This window comes from Haliaeetus albicilla, unplaced genomic scaffold, assembly GCF_947461875.1.
Source record: "Haliaeetus albicilla unplaced genomic scaffold, bHalAlb1.1 scaffold_34, whole genome shotgun sequence".
Taxonomy (NCBI): Eukaryota; Metazoa; Chordata; class Aves; order Accipitriformes; family Accipitridae; genus Haliaeetus; species Haliaeetus albicilla.
This window is the reverse complement of record NW_027212433.1, coordinates 1,918,149-1,934,233: the sequence shown is the minus strand read 5'-3', so window position 1 is coordinate 1,934,233 and position 16,085 is coordinate 1,918,149.

Sequence of the window (16,085 nt, the reverse complement as noted above, 5' to 3'; positions counted from 1 at the left end):
CGCAATCTCTCACGGTGCGCATCCTCGGCAGAGCCTGTTCCCGAAAAGGCAAACGTCCGGCTCCTTGTCCCACACGGAAGGTGGCAGCCCTGAAAGCTCTTGCTGGTCTTCACCTTCCCCCTGCAGCCTATTCACAGGCACAACAGGTTTTGGGATCTGTGCTTGCCCAGAGAAGGAACATCTCACGGTGCGCATCCTCGGCAGAGCTTGTTCCCAAAAAGGCAAACGTCCGGCTCCTTGTCCCACACGGAAGGTGGCAGCCCTGAAAGCTGTTGCTGGTCTTCACCTTCCCCCTGCAGCCTATTCACAGGCACAACAGGTTTTGGGATCTCTGCTTTCCCAGAGACGCAATCTCTCACGGTGCGCATCCTCGGCAGAGCCTGTTCCCGAAAAGGCAAACGTCCGGCTCCTTGTCCCACACGGAAGGTGGCAGCCCTGAAAGCTCTTGCTGGTCTTCACCTTCCCCCTGCAGCCTATTCACAGGCACAACAGGTTTTCGGATCTCTGCTTGCCCAGAGACGCAATCTCTCACGGTGCGCATCCTCGGCAGAGCCTGTTCCCGAAAAGGCAAACGTCCGGCTCCTTGTCCCACACGGAAGGTGGCAGCCCTGAAAGCTCTTGCTGGTCTTCACCTTCCCCCTGCAGCCTATTCACAGGCACAACAGGTTTTGGGATCTGTGCTTGCCCCAAGACGCAATCTCTCACGGTGCGCATCCTCGGCAGAGCCTGTTCCCGAAAAGGCAAACGTCCGGCTCCTTGTCCCACACGCAAGGTGGCAGCCCTGAAAGCTCTTGCTGGTCTTCACCTTCCCCCTGCAGCCTATTCACAGGCACAACCGCACTGGGAATCTCTGCTTTCCCAGAGACGCAATCTCTCACGGTGCGCATCCTCGGCAGAGCCTGTTCCCGAAAAGGCAAACGTCCGGCTCCTTGTCCCACACGGAAGGTGGCAGCCCGGAAAGCTGTTGCTGGTCTTCACCTTCCCCCTGCAGCCTATTCACAGGCACAACAGGTTTTGGGATCTCTGCTTGCCCAGAGACGCAATCTCTCACGGTGCGCATCCTCGGCAGAGCCTGTTCCCGAAAAGGCAAACGTCCGGCTCCTTGTCCCACACGGAAGGTGGCAGCCCGGAAAGCTGTTGCTGGTCTTCACCTTCCCCCTGCAGCCTATTCACAGGCACAACAGGTTTTGGGATCTCTGCTTGCCCAGAGAAGGAACATCTCACGGTGCGCATCCTCGGCAGAGCTTGTTCCCAAAAAGGCAAACATCCGGCTCCTTGTCCCACACGGAAGGTGGCAGCCCGGAAAGCTGTTGCTGGTCTTCACCTTCCCCCTGCAGCCTATTCACAGGCACAACAGGTTTGGGGATCTGTGCTTGCCCAGAGAAGGAACATCTCACGGTGCGCATCCTCGGCAGAGCCTGTTCCCGAAAAGGCAAACGTCCGGCTCCTTGTCCCACACGGAAGGTGGCAGCCCTGAAAGCTCTTGCTGGTCTTCACCTTCCCCCTGCAGCCTATTCACAGGCACAACAGGTTTTGGGATCTGTGCTTGCCCAGAGAAGGAACATCTCACGGTGCGCATCCTCGGCAGAGCCTGTTCCCGAAAAGGCAAACGTCCGGCTCCTTGTCCCACACGGAAGGTGGCAGCCCGGAAAGCTGTTGCTGGTCTTCACCTTCCCCCTGCAGCCTATTCACAGGAACAACCGCACTGGGAATCTCTGCTTTCCCAAAGACGAAATCCCTCACGGTGCGCATCCTCGGCAGAGCCTGTTCCCGAAAAGGCAAACGTCCGGCTCCTTGTCCCACACGGAAGGTGGCAGCCCTGAAAGCTGTTGCTGGTCTTCACCTTCCCCGTGCAGCCTATTCACAGGCACAACCGCACTGGGAATCTCTGCTTTCCCAGAGACGCAATCTCTCACGGTGCGCATCCTCGGCAGAGCCTGTTCCCGAAAAGGCAAACGTCCGGCTCCTTGTCCCACACGGAAGGTGGCAGCCCGGAAAGCTCTTGCTGGTCTTCACCTTCCCCCTGCAGCCTATTCACAGGCACAACAGGTTTTGGGATCTGTGCTTGCCCAGAGAAGGAACATCTCACGGTGCGCATCCTCGGCAGAGCTTGTTCCCAAAAAGGCAAACGTCCGGCTCCTTGTCCCACACGGAAGGTGGCAGCCCTGAAAGCTGTTGCTGGTCTTCACCTTCCCCCTGCAGCCTATTCACAGGCACAACAGGTTTTGGGATCTGTGCTTGCCCAGAGAAGGAACATCTCACGGTGCGCATCCTCGGCAGAGCCTGTTCCCGAAAAGGCAAACGTCCGGCTCCTTGTCCCACACGGAAGGTGGCAGCCTGGAAAGCTGTTGCTGGTCTTCACCTTCCCCCTGCAGCCTATTCACAGGCACAACCGCACTGTGAATCTCTGCTTTCCCAGAGACGCAATCTCTCACGGTGCGCATCCTCGGCAGAGCCTGTTCCCGAAAAGGCAAACGTCCGGCTCCTTGTCCCACACGGAAGGTGGCAGCCCTGAAAGCTGTTGCTGGTCTTCACCTTCCCCCTGCAGCCTATTCACAGGCACAACCGCACTGGGAATCTCTGCTTGCCCAGAGACGCAATCTCTCACGGTGCGCATCCTCGGCAGAGCCTGTTCCCGAAAAGGCAAACGTCCGGCTCCTTGTCCCACACGGAAGGTGGCAGCCCTGAAAGCTCTTGCTGGTCTTCACCTTCCCCCTGCAGCCTATTCACAGGCACAACAGGTTTTGGGATCTCTGCTTGCCCAGAGACGCAATCTCTCACGGTGCGCATCCTCGGCAGAGCCTGTTCCCGAAAAGGCAAACGTCCGGCTCCTTGTCCCACACGGAAGGTGGCAGCCCTGAAAGCTGTTGCTGGTCTTCACCTTCCCCCTGCAGCCTATTCACAGGCACAACAGGTTTGGGGATCTCTGCTTGCCCAGAGAAGGAACATCTCACGGTGCGCATCCTCGGCAGAGCTTGTTCCCAAAAAGGCAAACATCCGGCTCCTTGTCCCACACGGAAGGTGGCAGCCCGGAAAGCTGTTGCTAGTCTTCACCTTCCCCCTGCAGCCTATTCACAGGCACAACAGGTTTGGGGATCTGTGCTTGCCCAGAGAAGGAACATCTCACGGTGCGCATCCTCGCAGAGCCTGTTCCCGAAAAGGCAAACGTCCGGCTCCTTGTCCCACACGGAAGGTGGCAGCCCTGAAAGCTGTTGCTGGTCTTCACCTTCCCCCTGCAGCCTATTCACAGGCACAACAGGTTTTGGGATCTGTGCTTGCCCAGAGAAGGAACATCTCACGGTGCGCATCCTCGGCAGAGCCTGTTCCCGAAAAGGCAAACGTCCGGCTCCTTGTCCCACACGGAAGGTGGCAGCCCGGAAAGCTGTTGCTGGTCTTCACCTTCCCCCTGCAGCCTATTCACAGGAACAACCGCACTGGGAATCTCTGCTTTCCCAAAGACGCAATCCCTCACGGTGCGCATCCTCGGCAGAGCCTGTTCCCGAAAAGGCAAACGTCCGGCTCCTTGTCCCACACGGAAGGTGGCAGCCCTGAAAGCTCTTGCTGGTCTTCACCTTCCCCCTGCAGCCTATTCACAGGCACAACAGGTTTTGGGATCTCTGCTTGCCCAGAGACGCAATCTCTCACGGTGCGCATCCTCGGCAGAGCCTGTTCCCGAAAAGGCAAACGTCCGGCTCCTTGTCCCACACGGAAGGTGGCAGCCCTGAAAGCTCTTGCTGGTCTTCACCTTCCCCCTGCAGCCTATTCACAGGCACAACCGCACTGGGAATCTCTGCTTTCCCAGAGACGCAATCTCTCACGGTGCGCATCCTCGGCAGAGCCTGTTCCCGAAAAGGCAAACGTCCGGCTCCTTGTCCCACACGCAAGGTGGCAGCCCTGAAAGCTGTTGCTGGTCTTCACCTTCCCCCTGCAGCCTATTCACAGGCACAACCGCACTGGGAATCTCTGCTTTCCCAAAGACGAAATCCCTCACGGTGCGCATCCTCGGCAGAGCCTGTTCCCGAAAAGGCAAACGTCCGGCTCCTTGTCCCACACGCAAGGTGGCAGCCCTGAAAGCTCTTGCTGGTCTTCACCTTCCCCCTGCAGCCTATTCACAGGCACAACAGGTTTTGGGATCTGTGCTTGCCCAGAGAAGGAACATCTCACGGTGCGCATCCTCGGCAGAGCCTGTTCCCGAAAAGGCAAACGTCCGGCTCCTTGTCCCACACAAAAGGTGGCAGTCCTGAAAGCTCTTGCTGGTCTTCACCTTCCCCGTGCAGCCTATTCACAGGCACAACAGGTTTTGGGATCCCTGCTTTCCCAGAGACGCAACCCCTCACGGTGCGCATCCTCGGCAGAGCCTGTTCCCGAAAAGGCAAACGTCCGGCTCCTTGTCCCACACGGAAGGTGGCAGCCCTGAAAGCTCTTGCTGGTCTTCACCTTCCCCCTGCAGCCTATTCACAGGCACAACAGGTTTTGGGATCTCTGCTTGCCCAGAGAAGGAACATCTCACGGTGCGCATCCTCGGCAGAGCCTGTTCCCGAAAAGGCAAACGTCCGGCTCCTTGTCCCACACGGAAGGTGGCAGCCCTGAAAGCTCTTGCTGGTCTTCACCTTCCCCCTGCAGCCTATTCACAGGCACAACAGGTTTTCGGATCTCTGCTTGCCCAGAGAAGGAACATCTCACGGTGCGCATCCTCGGCAGAGCCTGTTCCCGAACAGGCAAACGTCCGGCTCCTTGTCCCACACGGAAGGTGGCAGCCCTGAAAGCTGTTGCTGGTCTTCACCTTCCCCCTGCAGCCTATTCACAGGCACAACCGCACTGGGAATCTCTGCTTTCCCAGAGACGCAATCTCTCACGGTGCGCATCCTCGGCAGAGCCTGTTCCCGAAAAGGCAAACGTCCGGCTCCTTGTCCCACATGGAAGGTGGCAGCCCGGAAAGCTGTTGCTGGTCTTCACCTTCCCCCTGCAGCCTATTCACAGGCACAACAGGTTTTCGGATCTCTGCTTGCCCAGAGACGCAATCTCTCACGGTGCGCATCCTCGGCAGAGCCTGTTCCAGAACAGGCAAACATCCGGCTCCTTGTCCCACACGGAAGGTGGCAGCCCTGAAAGCTCTTGCTGGTCTTCACCTTCCCCCTGCAGCCTATTCACAGGCACAACCGCACTGGGAATCTCTGCTTTCCCAGAGACGCAATCTCTCACGGTGCGCATCCTCGGCAGAGCCTGTTCCCGAAAAGGCAAACGTCCGGCTCCTTGTCCCACACGGAAGGTGGCAGCCCTGAAAGCTCTTGCTGGTCTTCACCTTCCCCCTGCAGCCTATTCACAGGCACAACCGCACTGGGAATCTCTGCTTGCCCAGAGACGCAATCTCTCACGGTGCGCATCCTCGGCAGAGCCTGTTCCCGAAAAGGCAAACGTCCGGCTCCTTGTCCCACACGGAAGGTGGCAGCCCTGAAAGCTCTTGCTGGTCTTCACCTTCCCCCTGCAGCCTATTCACAGGCACAACCGCACTGGGAATCTCTGCTTTCCCAAAGACGCAATCCCTCACGGTGCGCATCCTCGGCAGAGCTTGTTCCCGAAAAGGCAAACGTCCGGCTCCTTGTCCCACACGGAAGGTGGCAGCCCGGAAAGCTGTTGCTGGTCTTCACCTTCCCCCTGCAGCCTATTCACAGGCACAACAGGTTTTGGGATCTGTGCTTGCCCAGAGAAGGAACATCTCACGGTGCGCATCCTCGGCAGAGCCTGTTCCCGAAAAGGCAAACGTCCGGCTCCTTGTCCCACATGGAAGGTGGCAGCCCTGAAAGCTGTTGCTGGTCTTCACCTTCCCCCTGCAGCCTATTCACAGGCACAACAGGTTTTGGGATCTGTGCTTGCCCAGAGAAGGAACATCTCACGGTGCGCATCCTCGGCAGAGCCTGTTCCCGAAAAGGCAAACGTCCGGCTCCTTGTCCCACATGGAAGGTGGCAGCCCTGAAAGCTCTTGCTGGTCTTCACCTTCCCCCTGCAGCCTATTCACAGGCACAACAGGTTTTCGGATCTCTGCTTGCCCAGAGACGCAATCTCTCACGGTGCGCATCCTCGGCAGAGCCTGTTCCAGAACAGGCAAACGTCCGGCTCCTTGTCCCACACGGAAGGTGGCAGCCCTGAAAGCTCTTGCTGGTCTTCACCTTCCCCCTGCAGCCTATTCACAGGCACAACCGCACTGGGAATCTCTGCTTTCCCAGAGACGCAATCTCTCACGGTGCGCATCCTCGGCAGAGCCTGTTCCCGAAAAGGCAAACGTCCGGCTCCTTGTCCCACACGGAAGGTGGCAGCCCTGAAAGCTGTTGCTGGTCTTCACCTTCCCCCTGCAGCCTATTCACAGGCACAACCGCACTGGGAATCTCTGCTTGCCCAGAGACGCAATCTCTCACGGTGCGCATCCTCGGCAGAGCCTGTTCCCGAAAACGCAAACGTCCGGCTCCTTGTCCCACACGCAAGGTGGCAGCCCTGAAAGCTCTTGCTGGTCTTCACCTTCCCCCTGCAGCCTATTCACAGGCACAACCGCACTGGGAATCTCTGCTTTCCCAAAGACGCAATCCCTCACGGTGCGCATCCTCGGCTGAGCTTGTTCCCGAAAAGGCAAACGTCCGGCTCCTTGTCCCACACGGAAGGTGGCAGCCCGGAAAGCTCTTGCTGGTCTTCACCTTCCCCCTGCAGCCTATTCACAGGCACAACAGGTTTTGGGATCTCTGCTTGCCCAGAGAAGGAACATCTCACGGTGCGCATCCTCGGCAGAGCCTGTTCCCGAAAAGGCAAACGTCCGGCTCCTTGTCCCACACGGAAGGTGGCAGCCCTGAAAGCTCTTGCTGGTCTTCACCTTCCCCCTGCAGCCTATTCACAGGCACAACAGGTTTTCGGATCTCTGCTTGCCCAGAGAAGGAACATCTCACGGTGCGCATCCTCGGCAGAGCTTGTTCCCAAAAAGGCAAACGTCCGGCTCCTTGTCCCACACGGAAGGTGGCAGCCCTGAAAGCTCTTGCTGGTCTTCACCTTCCCCCTGCAGCCTATTCACAGGCACAACAGGTTTTGGGATCTGTGCTTGCCCCAAGACGCAATCTCTCACGGTGCGCATCCTCGGCAGAGCCTGTTCCCGAAAAGGCAAACGTCCGGCTCCTTGTCCCACACGGAAGGTGGCAGCCCTGAAAGCTCTTGCTGGTCGTCACCTTCCCCCTGCAGCCTATTCACAGGCACAACCGCACTGGGAATCTCTGCTTTCCCAGAGACGCAATCTCTCACGGTGCGCATCCTCGGCAGAGCCTGTTCCCGAAAAGGCAAACGTCCGGCTCCTTGTCCCACACGGAAGGTGGCAGCCCTGAAAGCTCTTGCTGGTCTTCACCTTCCCCCTGCAGCCTATTCACAGGCACAACAGGTTTTGGGATCTGTGCTTGCCCCAAGACGCAATCTCTCACGGTGCGCATCCTCGGCAGAGCCTGTTCCCGAAAAGGCAAACGTCCGGCTCCTTGTCCCACACGGAAGGTGGCAGCCCTGAAAGCTCTTGCTGGTCTTCACCTTCCCCCTGCAGCCTATTCACAGGCACAACAGGTTTTGGGATCTCTGCTTTCCCAGAGACGCAATCTCTCACGGTGCGCATCCTCGGCAGAGCCTGTTCCCGAAAAGGCAAACGTCCGGCTCCTTGTCCCACACGGAAGGTGGCAGCCCTGAAAGCTGTTGCTGGTCTTCACCTTCCCCGTGCAGCCTATTCACAGGCACAACCGCACTGGGAATCTCTGCATTCCCAGAGACGCAATCTCTCACGGTGCGCATCCTCGGCAGAGCCTGTTCCCGAAAAGGCAAACGTCCGGCTCCTTGTCCCACACGGAAGGTGGCAGCCCGGAAAGCTGTTGCTGGTCTTCACCTTCCCCCTGCAGCCTATTCACAGGCACAACAGGTTTTGGGATCTGTGCTTGCCCAGAGAAGGAACATCTCACGGTGCGCATCCTCGGCAGAGCTTGTTCCCAAAAAGGCAAACGTCCGGCTCCTTGTCCCACACGGAAGGTGGCAGCCCTGAAAGCTGTTGCTGGTCTTCACCTTCCCCCTGCAGCCTATTCACAGGCACAACAGGTTTTGGGATCTGTGCTTGCCCAGAGAAGGAACATCTCACGGTGCGCATCCTCGGCAGAGCCTGTTCCCGAAAAGGCAAACGTCCGGCTCCTTGTCCCACACGCAAGGTGGCAGCCCTGAAAGCTCTTGCTGGTCTTCACCTTCCCCCTGCAGCCTATTCACAGGCACAACAGGTTTTCGGATCTCTGCTTGCCCAGAGACGCAATCTCTCACGGTGCGCATCCTCGGCAGAGCCTGTTCCAGAACAGGCAAACGTCCGGCTCCTTGTCCCACACGGAAGGTGGCAGCCCGGAAAGCTGTTGCTGGTCTTCACCTTCCCCCTGCAGCCTATTCACAGGCACAACCGCACTGGGAATCTCTGCTTTCCCAGAGACGCAATCTCTCACGGTGCGCATCCTCGGCAGAGCCTGTTCCCGAAAAGGCAAACGTCCGGCTCCTTGTCCCACACGCAAGGTGGCAGCCCTGAAAGCTCTTGCTGGTCTTCACCTTCCCCCTGCAGCCTATTCACAGGCACAACCGCACTGGGAATCTCTGCTTTCCCAGAGACGCAATCTCTCACGGTGCGCATCCTCGGCAGAGCCTGTTCCCGAAAAGGCAAACGTCCGGCTCCTTGTCCCACACGGAAGGTGGCAGCCCGGAAAGCTGTTGCTGGTCTTCACCTTCCCCCTGCAGCCTATTCACAGGCACAACAGGTTTTGGGATCTGTGCTTGCCCAGAGACGCAATCTCTCACGGTGCGCATCCTCGGCAGAGCCTGTTCCCGAAAAGGCAAACGTCCGGCTCCTTGTCCCACACGGAAGGTGGCAGCCCTGAAAGCTGTTGCTGGTCTTCACCTTCCCCCTGCAGCCTATTCACAGGCACAACAGGTTTTGGGATCTCTGCTTGCCCAGAGAAGGAACATCTCACGGTGCGCATCCTCGGCAGAGCTTGTTCCCAAAAAGGCAAACATCCGGCTCCTTGTCCCACACGGAAGGTGGCAGCCCGGAAAGCTGTTGCTGGTCTTCACCTTCCCCCTGCAGCCTATTCACAGGCACAACAGGTTTGGGGATCTGTGCTTGCCCAGAGAAGGAACATCTCACGGTGCGCATCCTCGGCAGAGCCTGTTCCCGAAAAGGCAAACGTCCGGCTCCTTGTCCCACACGGAAGGTGGCAGCCCGGAAAGCTGTTGCTGGTCTTCACCTTCCCCCTGCAGCCTATTCACAGGAACAACCGCACTGGGAATCTCTGCTTTCCCAAAGACGCAATCCCTCACGGTGCGCATCCTCGGCAGAGCCTGTTCCCGAAAAGGCAAACGTCCGGCTCCTTGTCCCACACAGAAGGTGGCAGCCCGGAAAGCTCTTGCTGGTCTTCACCTTCCCCCTGCAGCCTATTCACAGGCACAACAGGTTTTGGGATCTGTGCTTGCCCAGAGAAGGAACATCTCACGGTGCGCATCCTCGGCAGAGCCTGTTCCCGAAAAGGCAAACGTCCGGCTCCTTGTCCCACACGGAAGGTGGCAGCCCTGAAAGCTCTTGCTGGTCTTCACCTTCCCCCTGCAGCCTATTCACAGGCACAACAGGTTTTGGGATCTCTGCTTGCCCAGAGACGCAATCTCTCACGGTGCGCATCCTCGGCAGAGCCTGTTCCCGAAAAGGCAAACGTCCGGCTCCTTGTCCCACACGGAAGGTGGCAGCCCGGAAAGCTCTTGCTGGTCTTCACCTTCCCCCTGCAGCCTATTCACAGGCACAACAGGTTTTGGGATCTCTGCTTGCCCAGAGAAGGAACATCTCACGGTGCGCATCCTCGGCAGAGCTTGTTCCCAAAAAGGCAAACATCCGGCTCCTTGTCCCACACGGAAGGTGGCAGCCCGGAAAGCTGTTGCTGGTCTTCACCTTCCCCCTGCAGCCTATTCACAGGCACAACAGGTTTGGGGATCTGTGCTTGCCCAGAGAAGGAACATCTCACGGTGCGCATCCTCGGCAGAGCCTGTTCCCGAAAAGGCAAACGTCCGGCTCCTTGTCCCACACGGAAGGTGGCAGCCCGGAAAGCTGTTGCTGGTCTTCACCTTCCCCCTGCAGCCTATTCACAGGAACAACCGCACTGGGAATCTCTGCTTTCCCAAAGACGCAATCCCTCACGGTGCGCATCCTCGGCAGAGCCTGTTCCCGAAAAGGCAAACGTCCGGCTCCTTGTCCCACACAGAAGGTGGCAGCCCTGAAAGCTCTTGCTGGTCTTCACCTTCCCCCTGCAGCCTATTCACAGGCACAACAGGTTTTGGGATCTGTGCTTGCCCAGAGAAGGAACATCTCACGGTGCGCATCCTCGGCAGAGCCTGTTCCCGAAAAGGCAAACGTCCGGCTCCTTGTCCCACACGGAAGGTGGCAGCCCTGAAAGCTCTTGCTGGTCTTCACCTTCCCCCTGCAGCCTATTCACAGGCACAACCGCACTGGGAATCTCTGCTTTCCCAGAGACGCAATCTCTCACGGTGCGCATCCTCGGCAGAGCCTGTTCCCGAAAAGGCAAACGTCCGGCTCCTTGTCCCACACGCAAGGTGGCAGCCCTGAAAGCTGTTGCTGGTCTTCACCTTCCCCCTGCAGCCTATTCACAGGCACAACCGCACTGGGAATCGCTGCTTTCCCAAAGACGAAATCCCTCACGGTGCGCATCCTCGGCAGAGCCTGTTCCCGAAAAGGCAAACGTCCGGCTCCTTGTCCCACACGGAAGGTGGCAGCCCTGAAAGCTCTTGCTGGTCTTCACCTTCCCCCTGCAGCCTATTCACAGGCACAACAGGTTTTGGGATCTGTGCTTGCCCAGAGAAGGAACATCTCACGGTGCGCATCCTCGGCAGAGCCTGTTCCCGAAAAGGCAAACGTCCGGCTCCTTGTCCCACACGGAAGGTGGCAGCCCTGAAAGCTCTTGCTGGTCTTCACCTTCCCCGTGCAGCCTATTCACAGGCACAACAGGTTTTGGGATCCCTGCTTTCCCAGAGACGCAACCCCTCACGGTGCGCATCCTCGGCAGAGCCTGTTCCCGAAAAGGCAAACGTCCGGCTCCTTGTCCCACACGGAAGGTGGCAGCCCGGAAAGCTCTTGCTGGTCTTCACCTTCCCCCTGCAGCCTATTCACAGGCACAACAGGTTTTGGGATCTCTGCTTGCCCAGAGAAGGAACATCTCACGGTGCGCATCCTCGGCAGAGCCTGTTCCCGAAAAGGCAAACGTCCGGCTCCTTGTCCCACACGGAAGGTGGCAGCCCTGAAAGCTCTTGCTGGTCTTCACCTTCCCCCTGCAGCCTATTCACAGGCACAACAGGTTTTGGGATCTGTGCTTGCCCAGAGAAGGAACATCTCACGGTGCGCATCCTCGGCAGAGCCTGTTCCCGAAAAGGCAAACGTCCGGCTCCTTGTCCCACACGGAAGGTGGCAGCCCTGAAAGCTCTTGCTGGTCTTCACCTTCCCCCTGCAGCCTATTCACAGGCACAACAGGTTTTGGGATCTCTGCTTTCCCAGAGACGCAATCTCTCACGGTGCGCATCCTCGGCAGAGCCTGTTCCCGAAAAGGCAAACGTCCGGCTCCTTGTCCCACACGGAAGGTGGCAGCCCTGAAAGCTCTTGCTGGTCTTCACCTTCCCCCTGCAGCCTATTCAGAGGCACAACCGCACTCGTAATCTCTGCTTTCCCAGAGACGCAATCTCTCACGGTGCGCATCCTCGGCAGAGCCTGTTCCCAAAAAGGCAAACGTCCGGCTCCTTGTCCCACACAAAAGGTGGCAGCCCTGAAAGCTGTTGCTGGTCTTCACCTTCCCCCTGCAGCCTATTCACAGGCACAACCGCACTGGGAATCTCTGCTTTCCCAAAGACGCAATCTCTCACGGTGCGCATCCTCGGCAGAGCTTGTTCCCGAAAAGGCAAACGTCCGGCTCCTTGTCCCACACGGAAGGTGGCAGCCCGGAAAGCTCTTGCTGGTCTTCACCTTCCCCCTGCAGCCTATTCACAGGCACAACAGGTTTTGGGATCCCTGCTTTCCCAGAGACGCAATCTCTCACGGTGCGCATCCTCGGCAGAGCTTGTTCCCAAAAAGGCAAAAGTCCGGCTCCTTGTCCCACACGCAAGGTGGCAGCCCTGAAAGCTCTTGCTGGTCTTCACCTTCCCCCTGCAGCCTATTCACAGGAACAACCGCACTGGGAATCTCTGCTTTCCCAAAGACGAAATCCCTCACGGTGCGCATCCTCGGCAGAGCCTGTTCCCGAAAAGGCAAACGTCCGGCTCCTTGTCCCACACGGAAGGTGGCAGCCCTGAAAGCTCTTGCTGGTCTTCACCTTCCCCCTGCAGCCTATTCACAGGCACAACAGGTTTTGGGATCTCTGCTTTCCCAGAGACGCAATCTCTCACGGTGCGCATCCTCGGCAGAGCCTGTTCCCGAAAAGGCAAACGTCCGGCTCCTTGTCCCACACGGAAGGTGGCAGCCCTGAAAGCTCTTGCTGGTCTTCACCTTCCCCCTGCAGCCTATTCACAGGCACAACAGGTTTTGGGATCTCTGCTTTCCCAGAGACTCAATCTCTCACGGTGAGCATCCTCGGCAGAGCCTGTTCCCAAAAAGGCAAACGTCCGGCTCCTTGTCCCACACGGAAGGTGGCAGCCCTGAAAGCTGTTGCTGGTCTTCACCTTCCCCCTGCAGCCTATTCACAGGCACAACAGGTTTTGGGATCTCTGCTTGCCCAGAGAAGGAACATCTCACGGTGCGCATCCTCGGCAGAGCCTGTTCCCGAAAAGGCAAACGTCCGGCTCCTTGTCCCACACGGAAGGTGGCAGCCCTGAAAGCTGTTGCTGGTCTTCACCTTCCCCCTGCAGCCTATTCACAGGCACAACCGCACTGGGAATCTCTGCTTTCCCAAAGACGCAATCTCTCACGGTGCGCATCCTCGGCAGAGCCTGTTCCCGAAAAGGCAAACGTCCGGCTCCTTGTCCCACACGGAAGGTGGCAGCCCTGAAAGCTCTTGCTGGTCTTCACCTTCCCCCTGCAGCCTATTCACAGGCACAACCGCACTGGGAATCTCTGCTTTCCCAAAGACGCAATCCCTCACGGTGCGCATCCTCGGCAGAGCCTGTTCCCGAAAAGGCAAACGTCCGGCTCCTTGTCCCACACGGAAGGTGGCAGCCCTGAAAGCTCTTGCTGGTCTTCACCTTCCCCCTGCAGCCTATTCACAGGCACAACAGGTTTTGGGATCTCTGCTTGCCCAGAGACGCAATCTCTCACGGTGCGCATCCTCGGCAGAGCCTGTTCCCGAAAAGGCAAACGTCCGGCTCCTTGTCCCACACGGAAGGTGGCAGCCCTGAAAGCTCTTGCTGGTCTTCACCTTCCCCCTGCAGCCTATTCACAGGCACAACAGGTTTGGGGATCTCTGATTGCCCAGAGAAGGAACATCTCACGGTGCGCATCCTCGGCAGAGCTTGTTCCCAAAAAGTCAAACATCCGGCTCCTTGTCCCACACGGAAGGTGGCAGCCCTGAAAGCTGTTGCTGGTCTTCACCTTCCCCCTGCAGCCTATTCACAGGCACAACAGGTTTGGGGATCTGTGCTTGCCCAGAGAAGGAACATCTCACGGTGCGCATCCTCGGCACAGCCTGTTCCCGAAAAGGCAAACGTCCGGCTCCTTGTCCCACACGGAAGGTGGCAGCCCTGAAAGCTCTTGCTGGTCTTCACCTTCCCCCTGCAGCCTATTCACAGGCACAACAGGTTTTGGGATCTGTGCTTGCCCAGAGAAGGAACATCTCACGGTGCGCATCCTCGGCAGAGCCTGTTCCCGAAAAGGCAAACGTCCGGCTCCTTGTCCCACACGGAAGGTGGCAGCCCTGAAAGCTCTTGCTGGTCTTCACCTTCCCCCTGCAGCCTATTCACAGGAACAACCGCACTGGGAATCTCTGCTTTCCCAAAGACGAAATCCCTCACGGTGCGCATCCTCGGCAGAGCCTGTTCCCGAAAAGGCAAACGTCCGGCTCCTTGTCCCACACGGAAGGTGGCAGCCCTGAAAGCTCTTGCTGGTCTTCACCTTCCCCCTGCAGCCTATTCACAGGCACAACAGGTTTTGGGATCTCTGCTTGCCCAGAGACGCAATCTCTCACGGTGCGCATCCTCGGCAGAGCCTGTTCCCGAAAAGGCAAACGTCCAGCTCCTTGTCCCACACGGAAGGTGGCAGCCCTGAAAGCTCTTGCTGGTCTTCACCTTCCCCCTGCAGCCTATTCACAGGCACAACCGCACTGGGAATCTCTGCTTTCCCAGAGACGCAATCTCTCACGGTGCGCATCCTCGGCAGAGCCTGTTCCCGAAAAGGCAAACGTCCGGCTCCTTGTCCCACACGCAAGGTGGCAGCCCTGAAAGCTCTTGCTGGTCTTCACCTTCCCCCTGCAGCCTATTCACAGGCACAACCGCACTGGGAATCTCTGCTTTCCCAAAGACGAAATCCCTCACGGTGCGCATCCTCGGCAGAGCCTGTTCCCGAAAAGGCAAACGTCCGGCTCCTTGTCCCACACGGAAGGTGGCAGCCCTGAAAGCTCTTGCTGGTCTTCACCTTCCCCCTGCAGCCTATTCACAGGCACAACAGGTTTTGGGATCTGTGCTTGCCCAGAGAAGGAACATCTCACGGTGCGCATCCTCGGCAGAGCCTGTTCCCGAAAAGGCAAACGTCCGGCTCCTTGTCCCACACAAAAGGTGGCAGTCCTGAAAGCTCTTGCTGGTCTTCACCTTCCCCGTGCAGCCTATTCACAGGCACAACAGGTTTTGGGATCCCTGCTTTCCCAGAGACGCAACCCCTCACGGTGCGCATCCTCGGCAGAGCCTGTTCCCGAAAAGGCAAACATCCGGCTCCTTGTCCCACACGGAAGGTGGCAGCCCTGAAAGCTCTTGCTGGTCTTCACCTTCCCCCTGCAGCCTATTCACAGGCACAACAGGTTTTGGGATCTCTGCTTGCCCAGAGAAGGAACATCTCACGGTGCGCATCCTCGGCAGAGCCTGTTCCCGAAAAGGCAAACGTCCGGCTCCTTGTCCCACACGGAAGGTGGCAGCCCTGAAAGCTCTTGCTGGTCTTCACCTTCCCCCTGCAGCCTATTCACAGGCACAACAGGTTTTGGGATCTGTGCTTGCCCAGAGAAGGAACATCTCACGGTGCGCATCCTCGGCAGAGCCTGTTCCCGAAAAGGCAAACGTCCTGCTCCTTGTCCCACACGGAAGGTGGCAGCCCTGAAAGCTGTTGCTGGTCTTCACCTTCCCCCTGCAGCCTATTCACAGGCACAACAGGTTTTGGGATCTCTGCTTGCCCAGAGAAGGAACATCTCACGGTGCGCATCCTCGGCAGAGCCTGTTCCCGAAAAGGCAAACGTCCGGCTCCTTGTCCCACACGGAAGGTGGCAGCCCTGAAAGCTCTTGCTGGTCTTCACCTTCCCCCTGCAGCCTATTCACAGGCACAACAGGTTTTGGGATCTCTGCTTGCCCAGAGACGCAATCTCTCACGGTGCGCATCCTCGGCAGAGCCTGTTCCCGAAAAGGCAAACGTCCGGCTCCTTGTCCCACACGGAAGGTGGCAGCCCTGAAAGCTCTTGCTGGTCTTCACCTTCCCCCTGCAGCCTATTCACAGGCACAACAGGTTTTGGGATCTGTGCTTGCCCAGAGACGGAACATCTCACGGTGCGCATCCTCGGCAGAGCCTGTTCCCGAAAAGGCAAACGTCCGGCTCCTTGTCCCACACGGAAGGTGGCAGCCCTGAAAGCTCTTGCTGGTCTTCACCTTCCCCCTGCAGCCTATTCACAGGCACAACAGGTTTTGGGATCTGTGCTTGCCCAGAGAAGGAACATCTCACGGTGCGCATCCTCGGCAGAGCTTGTTCCCAAAAAGGCAAACGTCCGGCTCCTTGTCCCACACGGAAGGTGGCAGCCCTGAAAGCTCTTGCTGGTCTTCACCTTCCCCCTGCAGCCTATTCACAGGCACAACAGGTTTTGGGATCTGTGCTTGCCCAG